The sequence below is a fragment of the Lissotriton vulgaris genome, unplaced genomic scaffold (genome assembly GCF_964263255.1).
Source record: "Lissotriton vulgaris unplaced genomic scaffold, aLisVul1.2 SCAFFOLD_702, whole genome shotgun sequence".
NCBI lineage: Eukaryota > Metazoa > Chordata > Amphibia > Caudata > Salamandridae > Lissotriton > Lissotriton vulgaris.
This window is the reverse complement of record NW_028250072.1, coordinates 232,129-241,800: the sequence shown is the minus strand read 5'-3', so window position 1 is coordinate 241,800 and position 9,672 is coordinate 232,129.

The window sequence follows — 9,672 nt, the reverse complement described above, 5'->3', positions numbered from 1 at the left end:
TTTTGCATGGTTACCCCTCACTTTTTACCTGGTTCTGATGCACTTTGACTGAGTGTGCACTGGGTACCTGCTAACCAGGTTCCCATTGACTGTTCTTTTCCAAAACGGTACCTTTGTTTCCACAATTGGCACACATATAAGCCCCTTGTAAAAGATACCAGGGGTATTAACGGGCGTGTGACCAAAGAGGGTCTCTAAGGGCTGCAACATGTGTTGTGCCACTTCAGAGACCCCTCATAAAACATATACACCCGACCATTATACACTGTTTGTTTTGGTGTAGCTAAAACGGAAGAGTCGACATGGCATATATCCCTGTGTGCCATGCCTACAAAACACTGCCTGTGGTATAGGTAAGTAACCCCTCTAGCAGGACTTACAGCCCAAAGGCAGGGCGCACTATACCACATGTGAGGGCATAGATGCATGAGCAATATGCCCCTACAGTGTCTAAGTCTATTTTCAGACACTTTAAGTGCAGTAAAGCCATATTGAGTAAATGGGATGGGAGTCAGTCATTACTAACTCCATTGCTCCATGATGGCTTTACTGAATGCTCGAAAGTTTGGTATATAACATCTCAGCATCATAAACCCACACTGATGTCAGTCTTGGATTTATTATAAAATGCACTCAGAGGGCACCTTAGATGTGTCCCTGAAAACCTCCCCAACCGCTAGTGTGTAGATGACTGATCTGCACCAGCCTGCAACTCTCAGACATTTTTCTTATCCCCTGAGGTGGGAGCCTTGTGCTCTTGTGGGTCAAAAATATAGCCTGCTCTGGGTGGAGGTGCTTCTCACCTAGCCACAAGCAGGGACAGCATTCAGAGCGGTGAGCCTCAAAGGCGTCTTGCCCTTTGTAATGCTATTCAGGGCTTCTCCAGCTAATGGAGATGCCTGCCCTCCTGACTTTTGGCAGCATGGTGGCAGAAACATTTGTAAACAGGAGAGGTGTGTTCCCTCTCAGCCAGGATTACCCCTCCTTAGAAAATCCTCCATATTGGATGGAAGGATTTTAACTAATAGGATTAGAGGATTACCCCTCCCGAAAGGGAGGGGACATACAAGGGTTTTAGTCACCATAAAGGTAAATAGTCCATTGGCTACTACCTGCAAGTACCTATTATGCCCGTAAATGTAGTATTTAGGTGCACCCCTGAACCTTGATCCTCGGATTCCTGGCAACCTAAAGGAGAAGGACCGAACAGCTGTGAAGTAGTGAAGACTCCAGATGACAACTGACTTGGCCCCAGCCATACCGTCCTGTCTACAGCTCTTGAAGAAACCTGCCCCAGAAAGTGACTCGTCCTGCAGGACCAGCGACCTCCAGAGCCCTGAGATGAATGCCTTCCTTTCCCAAAGACTAATAACTCCAGAGAACAGCTGCCTTGTCCACAAAGAAAACACCAAGGACTCCTTTGCCTTTTGTAACCGTGAGTCCTACCCACTGTGCACCCGACGTCCATGGCCTGAGTCTGAGTGCCCCACTGGTCTAGTGAAGTCTCCCCAGCAATCTTAACCTCAAATCCATTGGTGGCTGACCTCTCCTGGACTCCACGAAGACGCCTGGACTCCAACCTCAGCACGAAGAGTCCCCCCGACAGCTACCGGCTCTGGTGAAGATTTCCCAATGTGTAAAGGCAACCCTCAGCCCCCACCTTTGGGAGCCCAGCTGATGATGCCCTAGCGTCCACCTACATCTCAACTTACCTGCCCAGTCGTTGGTCACCTTCGCCCAGCTTCCTGGTCTGAGCCTGCAGCCTCTTTGTAAAAACAAGTACCCCCTTTCACTTGCATGGGTGCCAAAGGCTGTCTTTGCACCCTGCACTCTGCCACCCCTGTGCCACAGGTGGTGTATGCTTGGTGATGCCTTTTGGCCCCTTGTGCTTGTCCAAACCTCAGGACCTATGCCCTGAAACCCCGGGTGCTTTCCTGAAACCATTCCTCTCCAATCACCCCGAGTCTCCATAGACTATCACTGGGCCTTCAACACCAACTTTGACCTCTGCACCCGGACGCCCCGATGCTGCTGGTGGTGCAATCTTGGTGTCCACTTGAACCTTGCCCTGTGTTGGTCCAAACCCTCGAACAATGGGGTAGTAAGTTGTGTACTTCCCTGCTAATGTGCATAACTGTTTTCTTCCATAGGATAGCATTGTATTTCTTGCTATTTGCTGCAGTGCTAAATTATTGCTACTTTGACACCACAAAGTATTTCCAGTACTACTGTAAAGTACTCCTATTGTTATGTGCAAAACATTCCTATTGTACCTGAAAGTATTGCTATCGTTAAACTGGTGGTTACCTGCAATTGAGTTCTTCTTGGTTCTAAAATAAAAGTAACAAAGTTACATTTTTATACAAACATTGGACTTGGAGATAGTCATTGAGTGCTTGCCTCATTTCTTGACCATGTGTGTACAACATGAAGTACCGAAAATGTATCACCACCCAATAGAGCTATACTTACAAATAGCCCTGATATCATTTACCAATAATCAGTCAGTTGGCAGTGCAGAAGGTCCAATCGTTTATTATACAAACAAACTCTGCCAGAGGGGCTTCTCGCGACCTAACCCCTCGAGGTCCGCCGAGAAGACTGCTGGCACATTATCAACAGCTCACATATATACTGTTACATTTTGAAACTGTTACCTAAGAAGGAAAAATACAAGTTGGTACAGGTTGGTGCAAAGGAAAGACTTTACATGGCGCACAAAGCACCCTTAGTTTTAGCTCAGCTCGTTATAGCAATGTCGAGGAGGGTGACTCCCTTCTGCCAGCTCTAGGAGAGTCCGCACAGTGCCTCCTGGAATGTGCTTATCCAGCCTACCCCCACCTACAACCTTGACAGGTCTGACATGCAGGAGCAGCAGCTTGTTACATTTGTCTCAGGAGAACCGCCCTTACTAAGTGTAATGGTAGGTTTCCATTAATGCTGCAAGCGGACTAGGCCCCAAGATGGCGCCCGTCGGATCAAACTATATTGCTAGTGAGAAGACAAAAAGCTAAATAATGTGTACGTTAATCCCAACGATATTACATATGTGAGCTTATTAATACTCGAACGCCTACATTAGTCTACTAGGTGCATCACGCTAATTTCTAACCGTAATTATGTGTTTTACCAGGCCTAATTCAGATTTTGGTTCCTCAAACAAACTTCTGATAAGCCTAACTGCTTGTCCACACTACCACAAAAGAGAGGTAGGTATTATCTACTTTGGTCCGTGTAATATTTCTGGGCATCCACTGGACTTGGTGCACACTATACCTTACTTTGTAATAGTATATACAGAGCCAGCTTCCTACAGTCTGTCAGTGAATGCATGGTAACAACAATAGGGTGGCACACAGGAGCAGGTCCTCGTGCCAGCTCATCCTGTGACGGTCCTCCAGTCCAGCTTGCCCGCCATCCGCTACCTTCTGCTGCCTTTGCTTTTGTGCCTCCTCTGCTTTTTTCAACTAATTTTTCAGCCTCTTCTCTGCTAGTTCCTGCCCTCTATTTTGCCTTTTTGTGCTCATTCTTCTTGTTATTTTGCCTCTTTTTGTTTACTCTGCCCTTTATTCTGCCTCTTGGTGTTCATTTCTGACCTATTTTGCCTCTTGCGGCCCGTTTCTGACTTCTGCTTTTCCTCGTTCTGCTAATTCTGTCTGTTATTTTGGCTCTTTTTGCTTATTTCTCACCTTTATTTTGCCTCTTGCTTCTCGCTTCTGACCTCTATTTTGCCTCTTTCTGACAGTTATTTTGCATCTCTCTACTAATTTCTCACCTTTATTTTGTCTCTTTCTGCTTGTATCTCAGCTTTAATTCAGGGGTGTGTGGTAAACTCCATTCCGAAAGTGCGAAGTGGACTTCATCCCCCAAACAGTGGTGCGACAGGAGGCATGTTTTCAAAGTGGTCGAAAAGGAGGACGGGGCCCCTGACTAAGTGTGAGCGCAAAATCCGTTACGCTCGCGGATTTTCTGTAAATCCGCAATCCGCGAACGCTCACGAATTTACCAAAAATCCGCAAATTCGCACGCAGCGGATTTTTTTTTCTTGGTGATACAATTTTGCGGCGCGCGGCGTTTACTTACCGTCATTCAGCGTTTGCCGAGTTGTTTTTCTCGATATTTTGCGAGTGCTGCGCCATTTTGGATCTTGCTGCTGGATCCCGCGGGAATTTGGCGAGCGCGATTACGTCATCGCGGCTTGCCAACTTGCACAGCGAGAGTTTGTCAACGCGAGTACGCCGTGATCACGTATCACGGGACTTCGCAATTGCGAGCTTGTAGATGCGGCGAGCAGCAACAATCTTGCACTCGCGAAAATACAAAATTTGCAATTCTGCACAAGAAATCCACCAGCAAGCAGCATAAACCTTCTGGAAATGATGATTTTTATCTGAATAACTCCTCAGGTTGACATTTGCCTGCACTTTTTTTGCGAGGAGTCCATTTTGGGGAGGGGGGGGTGGGAGGAAGGAAGTGCCCCACAGTCTTCAACTTCCTGTTCCTGTCCAGCAGGCTCCTCCCAGTGCTTTGGCCATCTCCTGGTCACTTTTCTTTTGGATCTGGAGCTGGAAGGATTACTTTTTGTGGATGCTGCTGGATATTTGGATTTGAGGCCTTTTTGACTTTCTTTGGATCACTTTTGGATTAGAAATGTCACAAGTAAGTTTGTTTGGGGCATTACAGTTGCTGCAACTACAATTTTGGAATTTTCGATTTTTGGGCTGTTTTGGGGCCTTTTGCCCAGGGGTACTCAGTGGTGGGTGCACTGAGTCTATCTGTGGGGTGTTTTGAATTTAAACATCATGGAGGGTCTGGATGGCTTGGGATTGTGCTGATTTTTCTGTGATTTTCGTTTTTTTGGCCTGTTGTGGCCTTTTCACCAGGGGTAGTGAGTGTTGCATGGGCCTAGTCTTTCTGTGGGTTGTCTTGAATTTAAACATCATGGAGGGGCTGGATGGCTTAGGATTGTGCTGATTTTCGGTGTTTTTCGATTTTTTGGGGTGTTCATGGGGACAGGCCATGTGGGTGGGGGCCATTTTGAGTACTGCTACAGGCCCTGGCCATGTGCTGGGAGGGGGCCATTTTGAATGCAGGCAGTGTTGTTAGGCCTGCAACCATTTTGCCTAGTTTTCAACCTTTATGCCCAGGGGTAGTGAGTGTTGCATGGGCCTAGTCTTTCTGTGGGGTGTCTTGAATTTAAACATCATGGAGGGCCTGGATGGTTTGGGATTGTGCTGATTTTTCTGTGATTTTCGTTTTTTGGGCCTGTTGTGGCCTTTTCACCAGGGGTAGTGAGTGTTGCATGGGCCTAGTCTTTCTGTGGGTTGTCTTGAATTTAAACATCATGGAGGGGCTGGATGGCTTGGGATTGTGCTGATTTTTCTGTGATTTTCATTTTTTTGGGGTGTTCATGGGGACAGGCCTTGTGGGTGGGGGCCATTTTGAGTGCTGCTACAGGCCCTGGCCATGTGCTGGGAGGGAGGGGGCCATTTTGAATACAGGCAGTGTTGTTAGGCCTGCAACCATTTTGCCTAGTTTTCAACCTTCATGCCCAGGGGTAGTGAGTGTTGCATGGGCCTAGTCTTTCTGTGGGGTGTCTTGAATTTAAACATCATGGAGGGCCTGGATGGTTTGGGATTGTGCTTATTTTTCTGTGATTTTCGTTTTTTGGTCCTGTTGTTGTGGCCTTTTCACCAGGGGTAGTGAGTGTTGCATGGGCCGAGTCTTTCTGTGGGTTGTCTTGAATTTAAACATCATGGAGGGGCTGGATGGCTTGGGATTGTGCTGATTTTTCTGTGATTTTCGTTTTTTTGGGGTGTTCATGGGGACAGGCCATGTGGGTGGGGGCCATTTTGAGTGCTGCTACAGGCCCTGGCCATGTGCTGGGAGGGAGGGGGCCATTTTGAATGCAGGCAGTGTTGTTAGGCCTGCAACCATTTTGCCTAGTTTTCAACCTTTATGCCCAGGGGTAGTGAGTGTTGCATGGTCCTAGTCTTTCTGTGGGGTGTCTTGAATTTAAACATCATGGAGGGCCTGGATGGTTTGGGATTGTGCTGATTTTTCTGTGATTTTCGGTTTTGGGGCCTGTTGTTGTGGCCTTTTCACCAGGGGTAGTGAGTGTTGCATGGGCCGAGTCTTTCTGTGGGGTGTCTTGAATTTAAACATCATGGAGGGCCTGGATGGTTTGGGATTGTGCTGATTTTTTTGTGATTTTCGTTTTTTGGGACTGTTGTTGTGGCCTTTTCACCAGGGGTAGTGAGTGTTGCATGGGCCAAGTCTTTCTGTGGTTTGTCTTGAATTTAAACATCATGGAGGGCCTGGATGGTTTGGGATTGTGCTGATTTTTTTGTGATTTTCGTTTTTTGGGACTGTTGTTGTGGCCTTTTCACCAGGGGTAGTGAGTGTTGCATGGGCCAAGTCTTTCTGTGGTTTGTCTTGAATTTAAACATCATGGAGGGGCTGGATGGCTTGGGATTGTGCTGATTTTTCTGTGATTTTCGTTTTTTTGGGGTGTTCATTGGGACAGGCCATGTGGGTGGGGGCCATTTTGAGTGCTGCTACAGGCCCTGGCCATGTGCTGGGAGGGAGGGGGCCATTTTGAATGCAGGCAGTGTTGTTAGGCCTGCAACCATTGTGCCTAGTTTTCAACCTTTATGACCAGGGGTAGTGAGTGTTGCATAGGCCTAGTCTTTCTGTGGGTTGTCTTGAATTTAAACATCATGGAGGGGCTGGATGGCTTGGGATTGTGCTGATTTTTCTGTGATTTTCGTTTTTTGGGCCTGTTGTTGTGGCCTTTTCACCAGGGGTAGTGAGTGTTGCATGGGCCGAGTCTTTCTGTGGGGTGTCTTGAATTTAAACATCATGGAGGGGCTGGATGGCTTGGGATTGTGCTGATTTTTCTGTGATTTTCATTTTTTTGGGGTGTTCATGGGGACAGGCCATGTGGGTGGGGGCCATTTTGAGTGCTGCTACAGGCCCTGGCCATGTGCTGGGAGGGAGGGGGCCATTTTGAATGCAGGCAGTGTTGTTAGGCCTGCAACCATTGTGCCTAGTTTTCAACCTTTATGCCCAGGGGTAGTGAGTGTTGCATGGGCCTAGTCTTTCTGTGGGTTGTCTTGAATTTAAACATCATGGAGGGGCTGGATGGCTTGGGATTGTGCTGATTTTTCTGTGATTTTCGTTTTTTGGGCCTGTTGTTGTGGCCTTTTCACCAGGGGTAGTGAGTGTTGCATGGGCCGACTCTTTCTGTGGGGTGTCTTGAATTTAAACATCATGGAGGGCATGGGATTGTGCTGATTTTTCTGTTCTTTTTCGATTTTTTTGGGGTGTATAACTGAACTGATGTTCCTCTGTCTTCCATCGCTTTTAGGTGCACAAGACTCAAGAGAACCACCAGTGCCAGGAAGAAGTCCTGCAGCGGTGTGTGTGTGCAGCATAACGTCACGCGACGTCACGTCTGGCCACAGACAACTCTGCAACTCGTGCAACTGCGGCCTGCTGTTCTGACCTGCTCTGAAGAAGATGGCCCCAAAAAAAGTTCTCCGTAGCTCCTCTAGCAAGAAAGTTGCCAGTAAGGAGCAGAAGAAGCAAGTTACCAAGGAGGCTGGTGTGCCGGGCGCCGCGTTTTTTGCGAGTAAAAAAAAAAGTACGCCTGCAGCAGCAGCGGGATCTGCTGGGGACCAAGCTGGGAGCAGCACCCCCCCTCCATTGGGCTCAGTGCCTCCACCACCACCACGCCAACTAAAGTCCAAACCCTTGAGTGCTGCAGAGGCAGTCAGTGTACTTCTTCAATCACCATTGACCAGTGATGTTGGCTCATCGCAAGAAAGTAGCAGCAATGTCCCTGAATCAACACAGGTTGTTGTAACTCATCTGACAAGTGTTGAACAACCACAGCCGCAACAACAACCACATGTGCAAGTACAAGCCCAAGTACATGTGGAAGGAGAGGCAGCGCAAAGAGATGCGCAAGCAGAGGGGCATGGAGGGTCACAAGTGTCCACAATAGTTGTTCCTCCCGAAGTAGGGGCACATCAGGAAATCGACAATCAAGCCGAGGTATCATTTGAGGAAGCCACTACTCCTGATGATCACCACCTCTCCTTCAGGAAGAAGCTGAAGACCTGGCTGTTCGAGCAGTAGCGGCACCCCCCCCCCCCCCCCCCCCAGCGCCTTGAGACCCTACGGGTATGTAGCGCGCTTTATAAGTGTCACTGATTGATTGATTGATTGTCTTCCACATCCCTAGCAAGGTAAAGATCAAGGTTGGTGTCTACATCTTTTTCAAGCCCACCTCCTTCTGATGATACGGATCCCAATTGGGAACCAGCACCACTGCCGTCTGAGAGTGAGTCACACCATGATCTGACAAAGGTTGTCGAAAAACTCATAGTTATGGAGTGTGATGAGGCTCAACAAGAAGTGGCGGATACTCCTGCTGATGAAGACTCTCACGACGACGACGCAGTCATCATAAAGGTCACTGCAGCACCAGCGGGCATGCAGCAAAAAGACATTTTGACCCTAGCCCGAGAAGCTGCTGAGCGTGATGATGTTGTAGACGAGGAGGCAATGGAAGAAACACCACAATCATTGGAGTTAAGTAGTACACCAACACCTACCGCTTCCATATTTCTTAGTCGCCAGAAGGGACCTCCATCCACCTCGACATCAATTAGTGGTGGTGAAAGTGCAAAACGTACTGAAGTTCGGCAATCCACATCCTCCACTTCATCTGGCATTAGCAGCAGGACCACCACCACCAGTATCGCCGCCTCCTCCGGCCCCCAAAGACATTTCAAGTCCGCAGTTTGGGACTTCTTTAGTGTTTGCCCAAAAAAGGAAAACTTTGCCATTTGTAGCATTTGTAAGTTGGCAGTTAGTCGTGGTAAGTTTGGTTCCAACTATGGTACAGGAGGCCAGAGAGGTCATCTTGAAAGAAAGCACGCTGTCAAATGGTTGTGCACCTACAGGCGATCAAGGAAGCCCGAATTGCACGTAATGCTGTTTCATCTGATGATGACGAGGAGGAAGAAGACGTGTCAAACACTTCACTTACACCCAGTACCCCTGTCAGCAGCACACCCCATGTGAGCCACACTAAGAGTGTGGGAGAGAGTGAGACACCAATGCAAACAAGTTCTTCAGCGAGCGTAACTGGGTCGAAGATATCATTATCATCATCATCCCGTAAATGCTTGGTCCAGGGCAACATTAAAAAGATGCTGTTTACAGAAGCGCAATATGAACGCAACCACCCACTGACGCATCTGTATAACACTAAGCTGGCTAAAATGCTAGCTCTGGACCTTCTCCCTTTTTCTTTTGTAGAAGGTGTTGGTTTTCTCGAATTAGTGGCAGCGCTCTGCCCTAAATGGAAGGTTCCTAGCCGGTTCTATTTTGCCAGAGTTGCGGTTCCAGCACTACATGAAGATGTGCTGGAGGTGATTGGGGCAGCTTTGCAGAAGAGTGCTGTTCACACTATACATCTGACAACAGACATGTGGACCAGTGGCGCAGGCGCTGATTACATGTGCATCACTGCACACTGGGTCTCTTTTTCAGGGGTTAAAGCAAAGCTAAATGCAGGTGTTGACCCGGACCAAGTTTTTAAAGCTGCTCGGAAACATGCAACACTAGCCATGTTTGGTTTGGAGAAACGTCACACAGCAC